Source organism: Temnothorax longispinosus, chromosome 3 (assembly GCF_030848805.1).
Source record: "Temnothorax longispinosus isolate EJ_2023e chromosome 3, Tlon_JGU_v1, whole genome shotgun sequence".
In the NCBI taxonomy this organism is placed as follows: domain Eukaryota; kingdom Metazoa; phylum Arthropoda; class Insecta; order Hymenoptera; family Formicidae; genus Temnothorax; species Temnothorax longispinosus.
The window spans coordinates 21,218,181-21,233,143 of record NC_092360.1 but is presented as its reverse complement, the minus strand read 5'-3'; the positions used below and the strand labels follow the sequence as shown (position 1 = coordinate 21,233,143).

Here is a 14,963-nt window from a genome sequence, read left to right as displayed (position 1 = left end):
AGCAACGTGTGTATATCGAGCTTCTCTCCAGGATTACGTCGCCGGTATTCCCGGTCGTTGGAAAATGCACGTGAGCGATGAAACGTCAACGCGTCGCGTCCGTTTTATTTTGTTATTAATTCACAGCAGTTGCGTGTCAGTTTCGCGCGGATAAAAAGGAAGATTTCTCTTTCTCTCTCTCTCTGCGTGCGTCCGTCAGCCCGCGTCCATTCAGCGAGCGGATTTACATGGGATTTAGGACGCAGAATAGATCCCAAGTTTTATGATTGTCCTGTAGAAAGCCGCGCGCGCCAATTGGAAAAGGTAGAGAAAGATCTTTCTACTTTATATATATACATATATACTATATATGTATAACGCAGAGTTCAGAAATATACTAATTTGTATTCATGAAATTGCATTTTAGAATCTCAGTGCTAGGGATTAACTTCTGTTTGCATGTAAAAATCTCTCGTTATTTTCCGTGACCAATGTAAATGATCTGTCTATCACCGATCGTTTCCGTAACGCTCGGATGAGAGATGAAGTTTCCCCGACGAGGGAAACTGATTGCCGCGGAAGAAACGCGAGATTCGTAGCGCGAAATTCAGCTTTTGAAAGCAGCACATTTTTAAGATAAAAAAAAGGAAAGAAGAAGATGATTATCATGCTGTGACGTCTTTCTTAGAATACAATGTCGTGGGAGCTGAAAAAAATGTTATCCCGTTGAATGCGTTTCCCTCTTATTTCGAAGATACAAAACGAGAACGAATAAATTCACAGAGGTTTCAGGTCTTCTTCGACAGTTTACCACGACAGAAGAATTTATGCAATCGATCTTTTAGACGTGTGTCTCCCGTCTGGGAATTTGTCAGAAAGCCATCCGCTTGGGGGGGCATCGAAAAAGGAAAAAAATATTCGGAAGCGAAGCTTACTCGCGTAAACCAGGGAAACGGGAGAGTAGACTGGTCGAAAAATTTACAATGTATTTATAAATATTGTATAGAGGCATCAAAGGCTGTTTTTCATCCGTTGTTTGGGACAACGCTCGTAGGCCGACATGAAACCGCGAGTATATTTTTGAGTCCGGTGTGATTTTATGGGACTCCTGCGAAAGGGATTCCTGTAATCTAATACCACTAATTCGAAACATAAATCGACATAACTCGACTGATGCATTTTCACAGCACAGCAAATATTGTTTTTTCTGACTTTGCAAGGACTATAGTAAGTAATAAATTGAAAGAAAGTACTATAATCAGAGAAGAGGATTTGGAATTTAAATTTAGAATAAGATTAACTCCAGATCTGGAAATACGAAAAAATGATCATATCGCGAGATGGGAAAAAGATGACTGTATCTTTCGAATACAGTGTATCTCAGCAGGAGTTAAAAAAAGATTATATAAATTTTAATTATATTAATATACCAATTCTTTGAAAGAGCGTAAATGAATTAAATTTAGCTTCACAAAATATATCGTGCATTATGTTAAGTAGCTTAACATGACTTTTACGAGCTACATATAATGGAATTATATATGAATTAAATATGGTTGTTTGATGCTCGAGATAATAGAATTTGCGATATCTTAGAATTGTGTTTATTTTAAAGGTACTTTTAGGGATACTTTTATAGATGCGTTTTTCTTTAGCACCGCGTTACTTTCGTGACATTACTGGATTCGTCGTTATCCACGGTCGTTCATGCTCTCGTTCTTCGAGCCCGCAGAAAGCGCTTCTTCTCATATTTCGCGGTCAGCGAGGGTCGTCGCAACGAACACGGAGCCATCTCGATGATTCACGGTCATGACTCACTTTACTACCACGGCATCGAGAAGGGTTCGCATAAATGGCAAGGTCTCCGCAGCCGAGGTAGCGACGAGCAACAGGATAAAATAGCGGAGGTGGTTGGCGACACAAATAATGTTTCCGTCGAATTCTGACCAAAAAGCTTTGTATTTTGTTTCTGCTATTTTATATCTCGATTCTTTCGAATGTATTACCGTTTTAGATTGTCGAGACTTATAGATCTTATACACTGATGAGAAAAAAATATTTAGAGCCAAAAAATATTTATTAGGCTCTTAACAGCTTATTTACTTAATATAATACACATATTTATTTAGAATTAGATATTTTTACTTAATTTAAATAAAAATATCTAATTCTAAATAAATATGTGTATTATTTAAGTAAATAAGCTATTAGGAGCCACCTAATAAATATTTTTTTAGATCTAAATTTTTTTTTTCTCAGTATAATAGAAGTCTTATAATGCTCAGACCGAGGCTCAGACTTATAATTATATATAATGTGTACCCACCTTCTTGGCTATGTAGCTGAAGTTAACAATAAATATAATATAATGTGTATACGCTTTAGACATTACAATATAATTAAAATTAAGACAAATCTGTACGTACTGCGAGGACTGAGATACTATTGTATTAAATATAATTTATCTGAAACTTAATTCTTTTTAAGAAATTTAACAATTTCAACAAATGAGTTATTTGAAACTTGTTTGACATTATATATGCATAATAATATGCACATTGAAATTATAAAATATATCGTTCGATTATATTGTCAAATAGTCATCTTTAGACATGTATCACGTCACACAATCGCACAACAGATTATTTTTTTGCCGCTCAGTCTCGATCAATCCTATATATGGGACAAATATATTTAATAATTTTCGTAGGACAGGTTTGCGTAGGTTTGCGCTACAGATGTAGCGTGAAACCGCGGCCGTTTGCCGTGAAAGAACTCGCCGTTCTCGCCGCAAGAAGTATCGCTCGCGGCATCGGACGTGCTACTTAAGTCGGGCTATCGAATCCGATAGCCGATGGTCGCTTAATGGCTGGTTATGCACGGAAGGACAGACCGCTTTCCTGCGCATGGACATGCGAGGTGGAGAAGACGGGTGGGTCCGCGTATGGACTGAAATTCACGCCGTGTCGTAAATCATGCCGCGTCGGTTTCTCATGAGTGGTCGTTGTCGGGGACCAAACCGGCGACGACGACGACGACGACGACGACGATGACGACTGGCCGAGATGACGCCTTTTGATGGCATCAAGAACGCCCACGCATATACAACCTGTTTACGCGGGCATAAAGCTCACGCAATGTTTGTTCCGTGTACGCGAGACAACCGCATGATATCTCGAGAAAGCGTTAACCCGGCCCGCTGATACTATCGTCTCTCCGTCGTAAAGTTTATCACTTCTCTCTCCGATAAATTTGCTGAACGATATTAATAATACTAAAAGTAAAGTATCTCCCTTTCGTGGTCTATCTTTTATATTATTTGTGTTCCGCCTGTAAATGTAATCACCATTCAAACCTTCTTTTGAACGATAACGAAATGAAAAGCGACATGTATAAATGTAGTTCTTCAGCATTGCGTCGTTACTCGCGACCGTTCTTCTTCTGCGTTCTTCGAGAGCTCGCAGAAAGTCTTGCTTCTCATATTTCACAAACTGTAATATCATTTATACACATTCTAAAGGAAAAATTAAATGTAGTTATTTAATAAAGAATTCTTGGATGTAAATGTATGCTGTTGGAACTTTCGAATCGGTAAAATATTCATGAATTAAGAATAAATTATTTTATAATATCACATTTTCTATATATGGATATAAAATATACAAATAGTATCGTCATAGAAATGCAATAGAGTGGTCTAAATTATAGTCACGATAATTATAAACTCGAAGATATACATTGATTCGTACCTCGTCACTTCACTTTTTTTTCCTTTCGATTTCTCAATTTGCTTATATGCGATTGAGAGGTACAAGTTTCTCGAGAAGTTTACCATGGCTGTTTACGAGCGCAAATATACGCGAGTCATAACGCTTATCTTATCCGCGAGTTACGCAAAGGCTTCGTCATCTAGTCTTCAACGCGGACGGGAAGCGACGAGCCGCAGCGCTCGACGAAAAAAGGACTAGTATACCATCGGTCGACGTAAAAGTTGAAGATACGTTTATTACGGCTGAATAAAATATAAGCCGGCTTACGGCGATTTCGCGAAGCGACAAATGCCTCCGCGCGCGTTTCCCGTCCATTCGCGGCGCTTTACGAGACATAAACGACGCATAATTCTCTATTACCCATCGCCAAAGTGGCGCCGGTACCACTGAAATAGTAATTTATTTTAAGAACCACATCTCGCCTCTTGCTTACGATATCACTCGTCCACCCGATTCATTATTTTACACTAGTCCTGCAGGAGCAGGAGAATCTAGCAAGAATATTGCAGCCAATGAAGTTTTCCTTTCATTTAAATATGCAAAAATATTATATACATATTTTTTTGAATAATATGGTATACATATATTTACATGATATATTTTTTTAATAATTTAAAGTTTGATTAGGACTTTTTAAATTATTTTTGTAAATATTTTTGTTAATTTAAGGTACCAAAAAAAAATAAGATGCTCTAAAAAATATTCTCGTAGAGTGTAGACGAATATATTTTCGTGCCGTATTTTAATAATAATTTTATTATTATATATTTTGTAAGTCGCTTTTGTTTGATTCTACATTTTTCGTAAACATACTTTCGTGCTTTGTCTATCGGTACTACCGTCAATTTATGTTGAATTTTTAAAAATAATTGGTAACCAGAATTTTGATGTCGTCAATCGGCAAGTCATGTTCTTAAAACATTGCACGTTTAAATATTCTGATGTGTGTGCTAATTTTGAAAATATTGGGAACACTGCAACAAAGTCACTACATTCAACTTATTTATTATTTTGAAAGAATTGAAAAATGTTCTTACTAATTTACTGAAAAAAAAATACTTATCAAGTTAATTCCTATCATTATTATATAGAATTTTAACGGTATAAAAACGGTTGAAATAAAAAAAAATTTTTCTATATTGTCAAATGCCTCAGGGTATAATGCAAATAATGCATGGTCGTTACGCGGAGTATGAATATTTTATTCACAGGGCATTTTAGAGCGTTAAACGCGATGCGGGTGCGCATTGATTGATCATTCTATGATTCAACCGCGTCGACGAAATATTCGGTTTCGATGCGTTGCTGATACGAGCGGCATCAAAAGCAACCCGGGCCCATGCATCGAAATCGATCTAAATTACAAAATCGACTTTGCAGACAATCGATAGGTTTGTCGCTCCACTCGGACTATTGACAAGTGATCACACACGCCCGTTCTAATATCAGATTTAACGTCGACATGGGGGAAGACAAACAACCCTCGTATTGGATGATGAAACGCGGGACGCGACAAACATATGGCTCCGAAATACCGCTGTAATAACGGGATGTAAATTTACCGGGATAGACGCAACGCGGTGTACCGCATTGCATCATGAAAATTCCACGTAGTTCGTTCCGAATGCGTTTTTAAGCGAAGCGTTCGCATATACCGCGATGATATTTCACTCTCCGATCCATAAATTGTGGAAATTATGAATAAAAATTGGGTGAAAGCGTTGGCAGTTCATAGGAAGCGTTTTAAATTATACATTATTTTTACGTGCTGGTAAGTAAGATCGTTTTACACCTATTGTATATTTTATATGTATACAGTTTTACATATTGTGTACAATAGGCTTGTAATTCTTTGCAGCATTACTTTATGACGATTTTGTTTAAAAAAAATATTAGTTTGAATTTAAAAGATATATTTGTTAATACATCTGAATTAAAGATTACTTGTGTCTATTATGCCAAAAATGCATTATGCATTTTAATACATAAATATTAACTTTAATACATATTGGGCATTTAAATTCAGGCACTTGTAAACAAAATTTTTGTAGATACAGGCAGTATATGTGTGAAACGGTCAGAGGAATCGTTTTTGTATATTTTGCGTTCAATGTACTTGTCTATTGTATATAAATAATACATAAATCAGACATTTATATTGAAATTATATTTCCTGACTTCGCGCAACAAATGCTTTGTCATGAAAATGTTAAAAGTGCGGCGGGAGAGAAAGGGGGGGGGAGTAGAGAACCGCATATATTAATTCAGTTTTGCTTGTTTTTGTGCAGGATTCACTGAATCCGTAAACCAGCATTACAACAATTATTAGTTAAGCGACAAAGTAGTTTATAGCGCCAACAAGCGTCGCGCTAACGAACCGATAAACACTGGCAATCTCGTAACCGGACAGCATAAACGTGAATGCGAGCGCGCGACAAGATGAGACGAGAAATGGTTGCGCCGCGTTCCCGTGACTATGACTGTTTGGGACTACTGTTAACGACGGACCTCCTTTTATGAACATCGTGTCCCTTTGTTTTTACGAGCAGCGTGGCCAATACGACCGGCTAGTTTCATTCGCGTTTAAAGTGCGACTCACGACGAGCCATTCCGACATCCGAGAGGACAACCCGGACATTTAACCCGCTTTTCTTGTAGAAGATTGCAATGATACGACCGCAGTTCAATAAAATGCAAGCAGTGTAAGCACGGAAAAATCGTGTTCAATTAGACATCCTCTGTGTTGTCGAGATACGGGCACAAATTACATTACATCTCTCTTTATTTATTAGGAAGTTTGAGAAATGTCTTTTAAATTATATACAAACAACTTCTTCGAATTTGAAATACTTTTGTAGTCTCTAAACACTGTTATTGGAACGCTATCTATTGTATATAAAATGACTAACTGCAATTAAATTTTCTTTTTAAACGCACTATATACTAAAACTAAACGGATATGATTATTTATGATTTGATACTTTCATAATTATCACAAAATAGACGTGATATATTTTGAAGGAATAATATAATAATATAATAGAACGATTATAATTTGTACAAATACACCATTTTAAAGCTGCATATTTTCTATCTGGTTTTACAGTTGCGAATAAAATTCAATAAATTAGGTGAAGAAAAATTAACGTTGCTTGCAAGATGTGATTCGTGAATTTGGCAAAAAAAAAAGAAATCTCCCCGGCGGGGAATCGAACCCCGGTCTCCCGCGTGACAGGCGGGGATACTGACCACTATACTACCGAGGACCTGAGGAAGACGGTCCATTATTATATTCTTTACGTAGTGAGACGATTCTATGCAAAGTGTAAGAACATGTATGTACACATACATGTACTAAAGTTAAATTTAAAGTACTAATACAATTCACATATATGTATATTAATTAGAGAGATATTTACCTAATTTTTTATCTTGTTTTTTTAAGACTTTTTAAATTAAATTTAAAAAAAAGCATTAAACTGTCTGTAGATATTAAAGTTCATTTTATAATGTTTTATTTATTTAAATAACAATATTTTAATTAACTGTAATAATAATAATTTGACAAAATTAGAAGTAATAACAAAATGAAATCGGAATATTGCGATACATTGGAAGACTAATACAACAGAAGAGGCAATTCAACAAGTCCTCGGTAGTATAGTGGTCAGTATCCCCGCCTGTCACGCGGGAGACCGGGGTTCGATTCCCCGCCGGGGAGGATTTTTTTTTTATGTAAACAACACATATTTTGCAGTCGACAGATCAATTGTTCTTTTTCTTCATTAATTCTGCTCCTGTTTTTATGAAACATTTATTCTTTTCGTATAAACCTTATACATATACGGGAAAAAATGGTTGCAAATTAAATGCAATTTTGTTCAGTTCAGCAAATAATACATTTTACATTCCGCGTTATATCAACAAATATGTTTATTGCGTGTTTTATAACGACGATTTTAATAGCGTATACCGTGATATCGATAAGATCGATATCGGATGAAAGGAAGGAAAGGCGGTACCAACTTCAACCGGTATTTATTTATTCTTCCGGTAATTTATACGCGTCATTTTGAAATTCGCCATTCCGAACTCGATGCCGTCCGCTTTGAGATTTAAGCCCGTTGCGGCCCGTTCTCGCGGGACCGGTCAGGCCCGTATACAACTCAAAAACTGAATTTATTGACTGGCGAGACCGATAAATTGTTTCGAGGCCCGTGTGGTAGGGCACAGTGGCGGACGTTATTGAGCTATTAAATCGTGATTACCCGCGTGTTATTGGGTGCGGCGACACGGGACATTCTTCTTTGCTTCCATCCCGCTTTCCCTCTGTAACTACCCTCCCCCCCGTCCCCCTTCACAACTACATCAATCCCATCCTGTCCTAAACACCGCGACTCCGAATGTGCGTCTCTTCTCTTACTTTTGTTTTTTTTTTCCCTTTTTCTTTTTTTTTTCATCGACGGTGGTACTGACGCCGACGGTGTACCAACTTGTTTCTTTTTTTTTTTACGAACCGCACCTGCATCGTCCACAGGGAGTCTCGAGACGAAGTAAAGGTTGGAGGCGATCTGTAGGAAAAAAAGAGAGTCTCGAAATCTTCAGACTTTTTTGTATGCTTATCTACCGCAGCGTCGAAATTTACGCAATGTTTAAGATTACTTGTCTTAATTAAGTTACCTTTACGTCACCTTTGGCTGTTATCTGTTTAAACTATTCATAAGAGCTTTCTTTTATGTGTATATGTATATTTATATAATTTAGAATCTTACAAGTTTAATTTCACAATTTAAGCGCAATTTTACATTTAAACTATATTAGTAAAAAGATCTCTCTAGAGATAGTTTTAACAGGTTTAAAGAAAGATTCTTGATTTAACTGGTAAATGATGTTCTTTCTTTATCTTCGTTTTATTTTATAAAAATTCAAAAATTTAAAGTTAATTTATAGAGAAAATTATACCTACAGATTTCTCTCTCTGTTAATATGTACGTTTTATAAAATGTGTTTTATGTTGTTTACAACTGCCGAAATCGCGAAAGCGGAAGCGCCTCTTCCACGATGCTGGCGAACGTTTAAAGGGAAAAAAATGAGAGGCTCCATGGCGAAATAGAAAATTCGTGCTCGGCGTGCGTGCCGACGATAGTTAACGGCCATAATTGCGGTCTACATATGCATGCATGCTGGATGCGCCGCTGTCGGGACTGACTGTTCCATATTCAACGGTTAAGTGTGATGTACGAGTTTTGAGTGTCGCGGCATATCAAATAGGTGTAATCGCACGTAGTGCACTCCCTCCCTTTGTCCCTTTTCCATATACCTTCTATACTCTTGCTTTCACGATGAATTTCGCGCAATTAACCAAGCACGCACATTTCGATCGCGTACATTACCGACGCAGACCAATTCTATATGACGAATTATCTATCATGTTCCATTATCCATCGGTTCTTGCCGACTCCAAGTTGAGAAAAGTTAAAAAGATTATAACGACTAATCTCTCTGACAAAAAAATTTCTTGCCAAGGAGAATGAAAAAATCTGACATATCAAAAATATGTTGTGCCTGAAAGAACACGCGATAAGCCTTAGACATACTGTTAATCATCGAAACGTCAACAAAATAAATCTTCCGCTTTCGCATGCACCATGAATCTTCATAATCACCGTTATCACATTGCGAACGTCGGCCTTCGTGTCGGCCGTGAATAATAACGAGTGTTATTGCGGATCATCTGACGCGCATCTAATGACTCTCGTTGATAATAGGCGCCGCGGGAGGCAGAAGGGGCTCGAAACATCGGGGAAAACATAATTGCACCTGGAAGAATCCTACTCTTGAGAGTGGAAAACGTCTCGAGGAGACGTCGTCTCTAACTGGGGTAGCACCCGGTCGTGCTTGTCTGTAATAAGCTGTGTGATCGAGGATAAATTTAAGGTCACATGATAGACGCTGTTTTTTGAAATACGCCGCTGTTGCACGCGAGTACTTGTCGAAATCGGTCGGTGCACGCTGTCGTGCTCTTTTGAAAACCGCAGGTTGCGAGAGGACACCTCGTAAATTCGCCTTAATTACATTTGCTCCCGGCGATAATGTGGCCCGACAAGTCTCGCATCGAAGATAATTTTCTTATCGCTTATCATGTCATTCAATTGATATTGGTTTTTTTGGCTCTCGAGAAATGTGATAACATTTCGTGTTCAATAAACGTCTGGTTTATCTGCACGCACAACTAGCCTTGACACACAAGTCTGTCAGTTATAGATAAAATTACCACTATTTCTGTATCAATTGTCAAACAAACAATAAATTTATTTTTCAAGATGCGTCACGTATTTCTGTATAAATAAATATAAATTAAATGCTATAAAATTGAATTGACTGCTCACACGAATTTAAATCCGTAATAAACTATCTAAATTTAAAACAAATATTAAGTAGATTTTATAAAAAAATTACATACGCGACTAATGCTTATGACCTACGTGTCTCTGTTTATCTCTGTTTAATGATTTCTTTTTACTAAGCAACGTGTGGGGTATGTAATCGTGAGAAAAGCGCGTAATCGTAAAATCTGATTGTATACACATCATATATCACACATTTATGATGTGTATATATACATATATGTATAATTGTATATATACATACATATATCTGATTATACATGTTATAATTATACGTCTTTCGATCTTTTGTATCGCGTACATTTCTCTGTAATTACGGCAAACGTTATTGCTGTCTTATTAAGGAGATAATTACACGTTGTCTTATGCGATTACGTACTTCACGATCAATTATTAGAGCTCAATAAAACGGCAGTCTTAAGTGTCCTTCATCGGAATCACGTAAAAATAATGCGAAGTATCCTTGGGACGAGATATCTCGGAATTGCGGATTTTCGGTACATCTAACTGATATTAATAATCTCCTTAATTAATTACACCCGTCTAGTTTGCATCTTGCTAAAATGGACCGCGCGTTGGAGTAATCCGCGCCGTTGCACGCGCTATAATTCAGCCAGCGAGAAGAAAAATTTGTTCCGCACAGTGGAAACTCGCGGTCTGTGAATAATTACTTCTTGCGATCGAAATAATCGTATGCTCTTCCGGCCATTTTTTATTCAGTTATGATTTTAATATTTAGTGAAATGATATAATACTTGGAATACATCAACTTTGCTTAATCACTTCTCATTGGATGATCTAATCTAGATATATTGCCTAAAGTTTAATTTTTAGTTATTCGGTGTAGAACAGCGAACTCCGTGTGAATTTTAACAGCGGCATTTTCGTCAATGACTTCTGCGAAAGTCGCACAAAGACGCAGGGACTTTTTTCGTACCGTCAGAAATTCGTGTCGCGATTCCAGAAACGGATTTCACAGCTGAGAATCATGGTGGACCGAAGGTGGAGGAGAGCAAGGTAGAAGGCTGCCACCCAAGTAGCGGCATTTGTCGCTGATTGTTCGGGGACCCGTTGAGGTTCCGCACACACTTCGATTCCCTTCACCTTCTCAACGATCCCAATCGACCCGTCGCTCGGCCAGACTATATATGAAACGCGATGGTAGAGGGCCAGGTACCGCCGTTAATTGTCTCATGCTTCACTCGTACTGTTCGCTTTTTATCCAAGACGAATGTACGATATATGCCACTTAACGTTAAATATCGTTGAAAATAATATCTGATTTTATTCTATATTTTATTTAATACAAATTTGATTTTATCTTAATTGACTGTTTTAATATTAAAATAATATAGTAATGTATAAAGTGAATGGGACTAGAGTGGCAAATTTCTGCTTTAGGAGAAGGATAACGGTAAAGTATATTTTTTGTCAATTTTTTATTATATTTTCGTAAAGATAACAGTTTGAAGATAACAAGCTTTTTTTCTTTTTTTTGTTTCACGTCAGTTGAGTTCGATTTCAGCCTCTGTGGAATCAGTTGTATATGTATATACGTGCATACAAGTTAAATCGAGATATGCGACGGGCTTCAATTTAGTCTTGGCTAGTCGGGATTGAGCCAAAAAACGACAGTTTTACGATGTAACTGGGACATGCTGTGAGCATCGAGTCGATAGCGAACATGGTCAGTTTGTCCGATCGCTTTTGCCCGACCATTTTATGGCGATTTACTCAAGCAAATGAAAATATTTCGTTTGAACTTCGCAACGGTGACGTGTCATTTTTTTTTATTGCAACTGCATGGGATACTTATATTGTTGGAAATGTTACTAAACTATCTGTTATCCAGTATTTTCCATTGTTAATGCGTGTTCAAAAAAAGAATTTAGATGAAAAAATGCGTTTCTATTTCAGGAATGTTACTGTTTATTTTTATGAAAAAAATATCCGTCAATTTAAAAACCGTCTCGTATTGTTATGTAAATCCTATGAACCTTTTAACGTTGCTGTATATAAGTGTAAATAAATGATACACTTTACGAGAAGTATGTTTTGCGCGAGACGCTACACGTCTTTTGGTAAAATTTTTTATCTATAATAAATCTATGGAAATTTAAATCAAATATTATATGTTATTTTCTCTAAAAAATGATAAGAACTCGGGTGAAGATATATGAATTCCCTAACAATTACAAATATAATCTAAATAAAATTTTTTATCTATGTGTAGGATACTTTAGCTAATAACATTATTACTGAATTGTGCCAGCTATTAATTTACAGTTACCAGTAATTTTTATTTTAAGTCGTAATATTTTTTTAATAAAATATCTTAATTTTTTATCTAATCACATCTGCTATAAATTCTTTATGGACAATCAACTCGTGCCCACAGCCACGTTTCTTCACTCCCCGTAGCCGTTAAAGTTCATACACGTTACTCTTTCTTCTTTCTGAAGCTCTGCCAGACGGTAGCAGATTGCTGGGCGTATGGTATGAAGGTAAAAGAAAGGAAAGTTCTCGCTGACGCCGTGGTAGGGTCATGCAGGACACCTGCAGCGGCTTAATACTTTATGATAGCCTGTAGACTTACTTCATGACGATATTTTTTGTTAAAGAGAAAGAGAGAGAAAGAGAGGGAAAGGGAGCCGCAGAATTATTAGGGTTGTACAAGACAGCAAAAACGCTGAGCAGTTATCGGACTCGCCAGCGTCACTCCGTAAATTTGGTATCGCTAAAGAGGCACACACACATACAACGTTATTGCAGAAGAAAAACAAGGTGCACACAACTAGTGCTATAAATATCCAAAGCAACATTATAATGAGAATAAAGTACCTTTTTTAATGCCTCGGTGGTATTGTAGATATTATAATATTAGTTGAATAATTTTCCGTTTTTGTTCAGAAAATATTGCGTTGAATAATAGCTTTATTTAAAAAAGATATCAAAGGTCCAAGTATTTAAAAACAAGACTTGCATGATTTACACAGTATGATTTAAATACTCGTCGTGTTTTTCTACGGTCCAGTCAATATTATTTTTCTTTTGCATAAAATTCTTTCCATTATAGGTTAAATATTTACCATTTCTTCATCCGGCAGCGTCCAATGACGCTCGTTATCGTTGCACAATATTTCCGTATCGATTGCTATCAATCCAACAGCGTAACAATTGTTTATTGCGCATAACATTCGACATAATATTTATATTTTGCTTTGCTTCGAATATAAACTCGCCTCTTTCAATACAGAATACTATTAATTGACATTTGACAAACATTGGTATTTGAAAAACATTTTTCACTGGATTGTTTCAATAAAATTAGCGTAATAAATTAAAAATATTACGTTTAATTTTGGAGAAGAATTAATGCTAGATAAATATTTTATAATGTACGTTATTTAATTTATTTTTATATATTACTGATATGTCTCTTTTAATTATTTTTATTTTATTTGACTTGTACATTTAATTTAAAATAAAATCGCCTGTTTTCAAAAATGAAAAAATCAAAAATTGGCTCTATCTTAATAATAATGGTAATTATATTTAAAATTATTTGTATTTTAGAAATTTATATAGGTATAGAAAAATATAAAAATAATGATACGTTAGTTGTGAATTTGTACGACAAGCTCTGAGGCAAGTTGGCCCATTAGCTCAGTTGGTTAGAGCGTCGTGCTAATAACGCGAAGGTCGCGGGTTCGATCCCCTCATGGGCCAAATTTTTTTTCCTGTAGAAAATTATCATGCTTATATTTTAGAATTATAAAGTAATTTTTTTAATTACGTACATTTTAATATGTCAAAATTAGAAATTAAATTTACGCCTTTAAAATGTTCCAATTAAAATATACTAATTAAATGTTATTCCAGTGCTTGGAAGAAAAGGTTACCTTTGAAATTTTTTTGTTTTTTTCCGCGTCTATATGTCCTTTTTCCTTATTGTGCTGGGGTTACGTGCGCGACTTATCAAGCCGAAAAAAGTTTGACCGACGGCGGTCACGGTGCCCTGAACTTCGGAAGAAGTACGTGCTTGTGGTTGTGCAAAAAGCAGTGCACGAGGAAAAGGAAGAATTTGAGTTTCGGCTGAATACGGAGCAAGTTTCGAAACGACCCAGAACTCTAATTGAGTAACTTTTTCCAGTTCGACGCGGCTTGTTTGGCGAGGCGTTAATGGGACCGTTTTGGGACAGCCTTGGAGAATGGTAGACGTGGCTTTTGTAATAGGAAAAAGTTTTTTCGTTGAGAAAAGCAATAGCCGTGTCTTATTTACTCTTCTTCGTTCCGCAACCGTGATGATATCTATTGATCGCGTACAGAATCTTATCCGCGCACATGTTGAATATTAAAATATTAAATGCAAAATTACAGCTTCTGGAAAATTTACTAATATTAGTATCTATCTATGATTCATGAAAAATTTTATTTTATATAAAATTCTTGAAAAAAAAAAATTTCCGGTACCGGGAATCGAACCCGAGCCTCCTGGGTGAAAGCCAGGTATCCTAGCCACTAGACCATACCGGATTGTTGAAGGCAGCTCTTACAAACCGATTCAAGAGTTGACATAATGCTACAAATAATCTAAATTAAATTTTCCAAGTTAAATTCTCTGATTACATTTCTTTCAATTATATAAATCGCAATATTACGCTGATATAATGATTGAATATTGTCATATTATCAGCCGTGTTAACTCTCGAATTTATTAAATACTTAGCGGAATATACTCCAAAAATTATTTTTTATGTAAAATAAAACTTATAATAAACTTGATTTAGTATTATAAGTGTTTCTG

At 36.1% G+C, this 14,963-nt stretch overlaps 1 protein-coding gene and 4 non-coding genes across 5 annotated transcripts in view; 3 read left to right on the top strand and 2 right to left on the bottom strand.

Annotated features, from left to right (window-relative positions):
- Nucleotides 1–14,963, top strand: part of LOC139810478 (uncharacterized) — a 352,879-nt gene that overhangs the window by 132,352 nt on the left and 205,564 nt on the right. The window lies entirely within an intron of this gene.
- Trnad-guc (transfer RNA aspartic acid (anticodon GUC)) lies at nucleotides 6,944–7,015 on the bottom strand. Its single transcript has one exon. It is a non-coding gene; the product is annotated as a tRNA-Asp (tRNA).
- Trnad-guc (transfer RNA aspartic acid (anticodon GUC)) lies at nucleotides 7,399–7,470 on the top strand. The gene has a single exon. It is a non-coding gene; the product is annotated as a tRNA-Asp (tRNA).
- Nucleotides 13,812–13,885, top strand: Trnai-aau (transfer RNA isoleucine (anticodon AAU)). The gene has a single exon. It is a non-coding gene; the product is annotated as a tRNA-Ile (tRNA).
- Trnae-uuc (transfer RNA glutamic acid (anticodon UUC)) lies at nucleotides 14,621–14,692 on the bottom strand. The gene has a single exon. It is a non-coding gene; the product is annotated as a tRNA-Glu (tRNA).